Source organism: Portunus trituberculatus, chromosome 40, assembly GCF_017591435.1.
Source record: "Portunus trituberculatus isolate SZX2019 chromosome 40, ASM1759143v1, whole genome shotgun sequence".
In the NCBI taxonomy this organism is placed as follows: domain Eukaryota; kingdom Metazoa; phylum Arthropoda; class Malacostraca; order Decapoda; family Portunidae; genus Portunus; species Portunus trituberculatus.
Genome location: NC_059294.1, coordinates 27,482,812 through 27,490,311, shown reverse-complemented (window position 1 = coordinate 27,490,311; position 7,500 = coordinate 27,482,812). Strand labels below are relative to the sequence as shown.

Sequence of the window (7,500 nt, the reverse complement as noted above, 5' to 3'; positions counted from 1 at the left end):
GTAACAAGATTTCTACATTGCTAACAGGAGAAACGCTTTCAAGAACCCGGCTATTCATATATGCGGCCTTAGAAATCAGTCATAGTGAGAGAGTATGGTGTTTCTGAAGACTAGTGGGGCGATAGACGGATATGTGGAGATGTGGAAGGGAGACAAGAGGGACGACTGTGGATGAGGCAAGAGGATGGACAGTAATTTATATTTTTATCCTATTCTTCTTACTTTCTTACCATCCTTCTCTTATTTTCCTCTCTCCTTCCTCGTCTTCTATTCTTAGCCGATCTAAATCTCATTCTTCCTCCTCCTCCTCCTCCTCCTCACTCCCCGTCAAGTGTTCTCACCGCGGCGCCAAAATCAATACTCCTATCTCAATCATTCAATCCAACACCGCGATGACAACTTACGCAACGCCCATCATAGCAGTACTCTCTCTCTCTCTCTCTCTCTCTCTCTCTCTCTCTCTCTCTCTCTCTCTCTCTAAGTGGAGGACGTCACGCGCATGGATTCAGTTAACATTCGTGAACAGGAAAGACACACACACACACACACACACACACACACACACACACACACACACACACACACACACACACACACGACCAGAAAATTCATGTAATTCACTTTCACGAGCAAAGACTATGAACGAGAGAGAGAGAGAGAGAGAGAGAGAGAGAGAGAGAGAGAGAGAGAGAGAGAGAGAGAGAGAGAGAGAGAGAGAGAGAATTAAACTGTTATCCAACTTGTCAAGGTTTTTCTAGCCAAGGGAAAGCTGAAAAATACAAATTTCTAAGTTAAAATCACCAGTGTCGCAGTTGTGACTTGCCAAACTGGAGCGAGGGACGGAAAGAGACGAAGGGAAAGGAGGGGAGGGAGGGAAAGAGTTAGAGGAAGGGAGTGATGGAGAGAAGTGGAGCGAGGGGAGAGAGAGAGAGAATGGAGTAAGGAGGAGCACAGGAAATGGAAGAAAGAATAAAGGATACAAAGGAAATGGAAATTTTCTTATGTAACATGCAACAGTTACTTATTCTTCCTCTCTGCTCCTGTGTGTGTGTGTGTGTGTGTGTGTGTGTGTGTGTGTGTGTGTGTGTGTGTGTGTGTGTGTGTGTGTGTGTGTGTGTGTAAGAAAGTAAGTAAGCTTATCTTTTTCCATCTCTTTCCCCTTTATCTCATCCTTATCGTTTATTTATTTCCATCTTCCTCCTCCTCCTCCTCCTCCTCCTCCTCCTTCTCCTCCTCCTCCTCCTCCACCACCAATGCAGGCCCCGTAAACAACCTTGGAAGGACTAACAAGACTGCTGGTTTTTACTCTACCTTTGTGTTCCACCACCACCACCACTACCACCACCACCAACACAACCACCTCCCACCTTCTCTAATTGTTCCAGTATGTCAGATAGAAAGACTCACAACCTTACATACAACCAAACATGAACCAATACGACAACTACTATTTATTCTACCTTCACGTTCCTCTCAACCACCACCACCATCACCACCACCACCACCACCTACTACTCTGGTGCTACAACTCTCTCGCCTTGACCTTCAGGTGGCTCGGCTCGCTGCCCCAGGTCACCCTCGCCGCCACACCGCTGAGAGTGAAAGTTGAACGCAGAATGAGCGCGCACATCCGGGTCACGAGGGCGGAGCGGAACGGGTGCCAGGAGGGAGGGAGACAGGCAAGGCAAGGCTGGGCGGGACGGGACGGGGCGGGACGGGGCGGGACAGGGCGGGTAGGGGTGAGTGGGAAGGGGAAGGGCGGGGAGGTGCGGGGTGAGAGTTACGTGAGGGAGAGAGGCAGTGGCAAGTGGCAGGAGAGGCGAGCAGGAATGGAGTGGAACAAGAAGAGAGAGAGAGAGAGAGAGAGAGAGAGAGAGAGAGAGAGAGAGAGAGAGAGAGAGAGAGAGAGAGAGAGAGTGTGTGTGTGTGTGTGTGTGTGTGTGTGTGTGTGTGTGTGTGTGTGTGTGTGTGTGTGTGTGTGTGTGTGTAAATGTTTATCAGATGCCTATCACGTTTCTAAATACTTTTGTTTGATTATATGTAAATTATGACTCTCTCTCTCTCTCTCTCTCTCTCTCTCTCTCTCTCTCTCTCTCTCGATCTATTCTTCCTCTTCTTTTGACGCTTAATCGTAGTTTTAATTCGCGTCTTTCCTCCTCTCCTGCCCTGTCCTGTCTTTTCTTTCTCTATCTCTGTTCTCTTCCTCTGTCATCCTTTGATCTCTCTGTATAATCTAACGCCCTTTCCTTTATTTCAGTTACACCAGTTTCCACCCTTTGCCTTGTCTTTCCTACCCTAATTAAACTAAGCTCTCTCTCTCTCTCTCTCTCTCTCTCTCTCTCTCTCTCTCTCTCTCTCTCTCTAGTCATCATCATTACTTTCTGTACGAGTTTTTTTTATTTTTTTTTTACATTATTCTCTCTGTCCTTTCCTTCTTTTATCGTTTCCTTCCTTTCCTCCATTCTCTCTTTCCTTCCTCCTATTTTTTTTTCTCTTGTTTTTTTCTTTCTTTCTTTTCTCTCCTTCTCTTCTCATCTTTTCAGGATTGTTGTTTCTTTCCTTGGTTGTGTTTCTATTTTTCCTTTTTTTCCTCCTTTTTTGTTATCTATCTTATATTTTGATCTATTTCTGCATTCATCTTTTTTTTACATTTTTTTTCAATTTTTCATCTTTCCTTTCCTTTCCCATTTTTTTAAAATTTCTCTTTTGTCCTTCCTCTTCTCTAAATGTTAATCCTTATTTTTTTTATCCACTCGTCTTCTTTTACTCAATCCTCAAATTCAATTCTGTTTTTTTTTTAAATTTTACTCTACGTTTTCTTTTGTTCTTGATTTCTGTGCCTTCTATTCCTCTCTTCTTCTTCTCACATTCCTCTCCTTACTGTGCTTCTAAAACTACTTCTTATCACATCACCTCTCATTAACTTCCTCTTCTTTATTTCACTAGCTCCTTTTTTTCCAACTTCACTCCCTCTAATTCCAGCTCTTTCTGCTTTTCCTTTCCCTTCTTTCTAGTCTTCCTCTCCTTCTCTTTATTCTAAACTTCAAATTCTACATCTTTTTACGCTTTTCGTTATTCTCTCCTTCCTTCTTCAATTTCCCTCTTTAGCTTCTAATTCTATCTATCACATTTAACGCTATTCTTTCCTCCTAATTCTATCTTTATTTCATTCTTCTTGTCATGTTTTCCAATATTTTTCTTCCTTGTAAGCTTCTAATTGTAGTTTCTTTCACACACACCTCCTCATTCTCTGCCTCCCTCTCCTCCTCCGGCTGCGTTTCGTCCAGCGGAGCAGTCCTGAGGTAGTTGGGGAAGTATTGACACTACTGACGCAGCTCATTTCATCCCGGGTGTGGGAGGCGCGAGTTAGGCCACAGAGGAGGGGCGAAGTGACAGTCTCCTTTGGTCCATTGTCAAGGAGGGAAAAGTTTGAAATAAAAGAGGTCCCGGACAATTCCAAAGTTGTAAGTCTCTTCCTCACCTCTCTCTCTCTCTCTCTCTCTAGGTTTATAGGTTACGTGGGATGTCAAGATTCTTTTTATTATTTTTCTTTTCTCAATTCTCTTTCTTCCTTATTTCTTTAACTCCATTTTTCTCCCTCTTGTTTTGTTTCTCTCTTTCTTCTCTTTCTGTCTCCAATTATTGCTCTTCTATTTACCTGTGTCTTTCTTTCTACTCTCCTGTCATTTTTGTGCTCTCTCTCTCTCTCTCTCTCTCTCTCTCTCTCTCTGGCTTTACATCAAATATCTGTAACCAAGTCATGATAACGCAAACTCTCTCTCTCTCTCTCTCTCTCTCTCTCTCTCTCTCTCTCTCTCTCTCTCTCTCTCTCTCTCTCTCTCTCTCCCCAGGTTCTCTTGCTCCCAGCCTGCTCCTCCTTCCCCACCCTCTCTCTCTCTCCCTACCTTTCTCCCTTTTCATGTCTCAGGGTCGTGAATGATGGGTAACTCAAAGGTTAATTGCCACGCTAGGAAGAGGAGAGTCTGAATACCTCATTGACACACAGAAAAAGGTTACTTGTCTATTACTTTTCCTTGCTATTTATCACATTTTTTTTTTTGTTCTACCCCGTAACATTAGGTGGTGTATTTCATTTTGTAAGTACACCTCTCTCTCTCTCACTCTCTCTCTCTCTTGACTGTGTGTGTGTGTGTGTGTGTGTGTGTGTGTGTGTGTTTACATCATAGCGCGATATTTTTCATTTTCTTTTTTCTTTTTTTCACACGGACATTTTTCATTTTTGTTGTTTCCTGTTTTCCTTTTAATGTCCATCAAACTTTTCTTTCTTTTTTTTCTGATGGGAACAAATCTAGTTTTCTTTTTCTTTTTTCATATGATATTTGTTTGAAGTCTTGCATTCTTTTATATTTTTATTCTCTCTCTCTCTCTCTCTCTCTCTCTCTCTCTCTCTCTCTCTCTCTCTGCAAACGCTATTTCATTTTTCTATTTATTCAACCTACGTGTTTGTCTGGTGCAAGTCTGCTAGTTTTATCACAAACTTATATTTTTTCCTCTTTTTTACATATTATTGACACAAATGTAAACTTCTGATTTTACTTACTCCAACAACAACAACAAAAAAAAATTATTTAATTCTGCCGGCCTAGATTTCGTCTCACTAATTTCCAGATATACACTAAATTTTAATGTATTCAAGTCAAAAAAGAGTATTTATATATATTTACTCATTTAATTTTCTGACATAACAACATTAATAAGCTTTTGAAGATGACGTTAGGCCTATATGTGGCATTCCGTCAAGAACACACACACATACACACACACATACACACACAGACCAACACACCAATTTACCATCTCTCTCTCTCTCTCTCTCTCTCTCTCTCTCTCTCTCTCTCTCTCTCTCTCTCTCTCTCTCCAAACATTGATCTCATCTGCCGTTAATCAAAGCCTCCTGCTGATTCGGCACTAACAACAACAACATCTCCAAGTCTGGTCCAGTCCTCCATCATTCCATTCATGAATTATTTGCCTATTATTTCTTTATCTATTTCCAAATAAATCTTCCGTGAACTGCAAGAAATTTTACCCATTTTTCCATAAAGCTAACTGCGCAAACAAACAGATTTCCATGTCTATTCTTATCATCAGCCATCCAACACTCAGTAATTGTGAGCTAGTTACATTTTTCACATGTTTCGGCACAAACAAAGAGATTTTCAAGTCTATTCCAGTCACCTATCACTTTTTTTATAAACTAGATTCTGAACAAACTAAACTTTTATTTACCATTCCAATCAGACCATTATGGACAAACTTTTTTTACGAGATGAAGGTTTTACGAGGTACGTCTATGCCCGAGTTGTTTCCTTTTGGACTTCTTCAATGAAACTGTCTGGATAATATCTCAGCAAATCTAGTTCTGCCAAACTTGAGCCCGTTAGTTCCCTACACATTACGACAGTTTCCACTTCGCCTGTCTCACCTCGGAAGCACAGGGCTATTCTTACACACATCTGGCCATTGCAAATTAACCCTAGGCAAGTGTGTGTGTGTGTGTGTGTGTGTGTGTGTGTGTGTGTGTGTGTGTGTGTGTGTGTGTGTGTGTGTGTGTGTGTGTGTGTGTGTGTGTGTGTAAGGTCAGTTGCGGTTGGATTATTGGTGTTGTGGTGAGAATTCAGAACATGCAGACTTACAAGCATTCCAGTTGCAGGAACCGGTGTTTACAGAGTGTAGGAGTAGACGGGAGTGGAGTGGAGGAAAGGGAAGGGAGAGGAAGTGATGGGAAAGGAAAGGAAAGGAAGGGAAGGGAAGGGAAGGGAAGAGAAGGGAAGGGGACACGAAGGAAGGAGAAGTAAGAAAAGACAATTAAAGGAAAGAAAAAAGGAAAAGAAGGGAAAATATCTCACAATGGGAAGATAAGTAGAAAAAATAAAAATGAAGAGATAAAGGGAAAAGAAAGATGAAAAAAAGAAAAGGAATGGGAAAAATTACTTAATGTAATGAATTAAATGTGCATGGTGGTGGAGACTGTGTGAGTGTGTGTGTGTGTGTGTGTGTGTGTGTGTGTGTGTGTGTGTGTGTGTGTGTGTGTGTGTGTGTGTGTGTGTGTGTGTGTGTGTGTGTGTGTGTGAAGGAGTCAAAGGGTTCGATGAGATATGCTTGAGTCACCATGCTGTTTATGTTATTAATGTTGGTGGTGGTGATGGTGGTGGTGGTGGTGGTGGTGGTGGTGGTGGTGGTGGTGGTGGTGGTGGTGGTGGTGGTGGTGGTGGTGGCTGGTACGGTTTTAAGATTACGGAAGGAAGAAGTAAGCAACGACATATCTCTCACTAACTTACATTTCACATCATAAACAAATCTCTCTCTCTCTCTCTCTCTCTCTCTCTCTCTCTCTCTCTCTCTCTCTATATATATATATATATATATATATATATATATATATATATATATATATATATATATATATATATATATATATATATATATCTCCTTTGTATTATTTTCTTTCACTTCACTTTCATATTATTCAATCTCTTTACTTCTACCCATTTTGTGCTCCCTTCTCTCTCACACCTTCACTACTTTCTTCTTCCTTCGCCCCATTAAATTTTCTCCTCCTTTATGTTTTTCTCTTCCTCTTTTTCCCTCTCCTTTTTGTATTATTCTCTTTTACTCCACTCTCGTTCTTAATTTTTCGTTCTTCTCATTCCCTGTTTGTCATTTCTGAGTGGCTGGGAAGAAGCTCTTTGCCTTTACTTTCCTGCATCGCTCAAAGTGAAGAGTGCAGTTTAACCAAGCCTTTTAATCTCTTCAATACTGCGACACATTTTTACCTTGAGATTTGTGTACGATTAGACCATTTCATTGACATTAGGAAGGGTCTATGGAGGTCAAAAGATTAATGGCCACAGTCTTCGCTATTCTAATCTCCCATATATGATTCTAAAGCTGTATAAAGTCACCTAATAGTTACCAGAATGAATGTAGAAACGCGTCTCGGTACTCAAGGGTTTAAGGACCAATACGTCAGCTGCTGTTTGTTCATCCTTTGTGTTACTTTATGCTTATACTTTCCTTCTGTCTGTCCTTCGAAGTAGCTACTCATCTCTCTTCTTTCCTCTACCATTCCTCCTCCTCCTCCTCCTCCTCCTCCTCCTCCTCCTCCTCCTCCTCCTCCTCTATGCAATTTGCCAACTTAATGCGAAGACGAGGGCGAATCCGGATGAGATGGCAAGGAGGGAATTACAGGAGCACTTGAAGAGATGATGATGATGATGATGATGATGATGATGATGATGATGGTGGTGGTGGTGGTGGTGGTGGTGGTGGTGGTGGTGGTGATAAGTGACTGCTGCTGGTTTTTCTATGCACAATGTGATGCGCGTGTGATGATATGCAATTTGATTAAGAATGGAACGTATTATTTCATTCGTCACATTTGAGGTGAAAGTTTGACTGAGAGTAGTAATGGTGGTGGTTGTTGTGGTGAGTAGTAGTAGTAGTAGTAGTAGTAGTAGTAGTAGTAGTAGTAGTAGT

General features: G+C 41.5%; 1 protein-coding gene and 1 long non-coding RNA gene across 8 annotated transcripts in view; both read right to left on the bottom strand.

Annotated features, from left to right (window-relative positions):
* The window catches only part of LOC123516136 (ecdysone receptor-like), a 454,056-nt gene that overhangs the window by 211,417 nt on the left and 235,139 nt on the right, over positions 1-7,500 (bottom strand). The gene's annotated exons all lie outside the window — the stretch shown is intronic.
* On the bottom strand, positions 2,668-4,218 carry LOC123516139. The gene is made up of 2 exons (XR_006678102.1): positions 3,775-4,218; positions 2,668-3,483 (listed from the first exon to the last, which is right to left on the bottom strand). It is a non-coding gene; the product is annotated as an uncharacterized LOC123516139 (long non-coding RNA).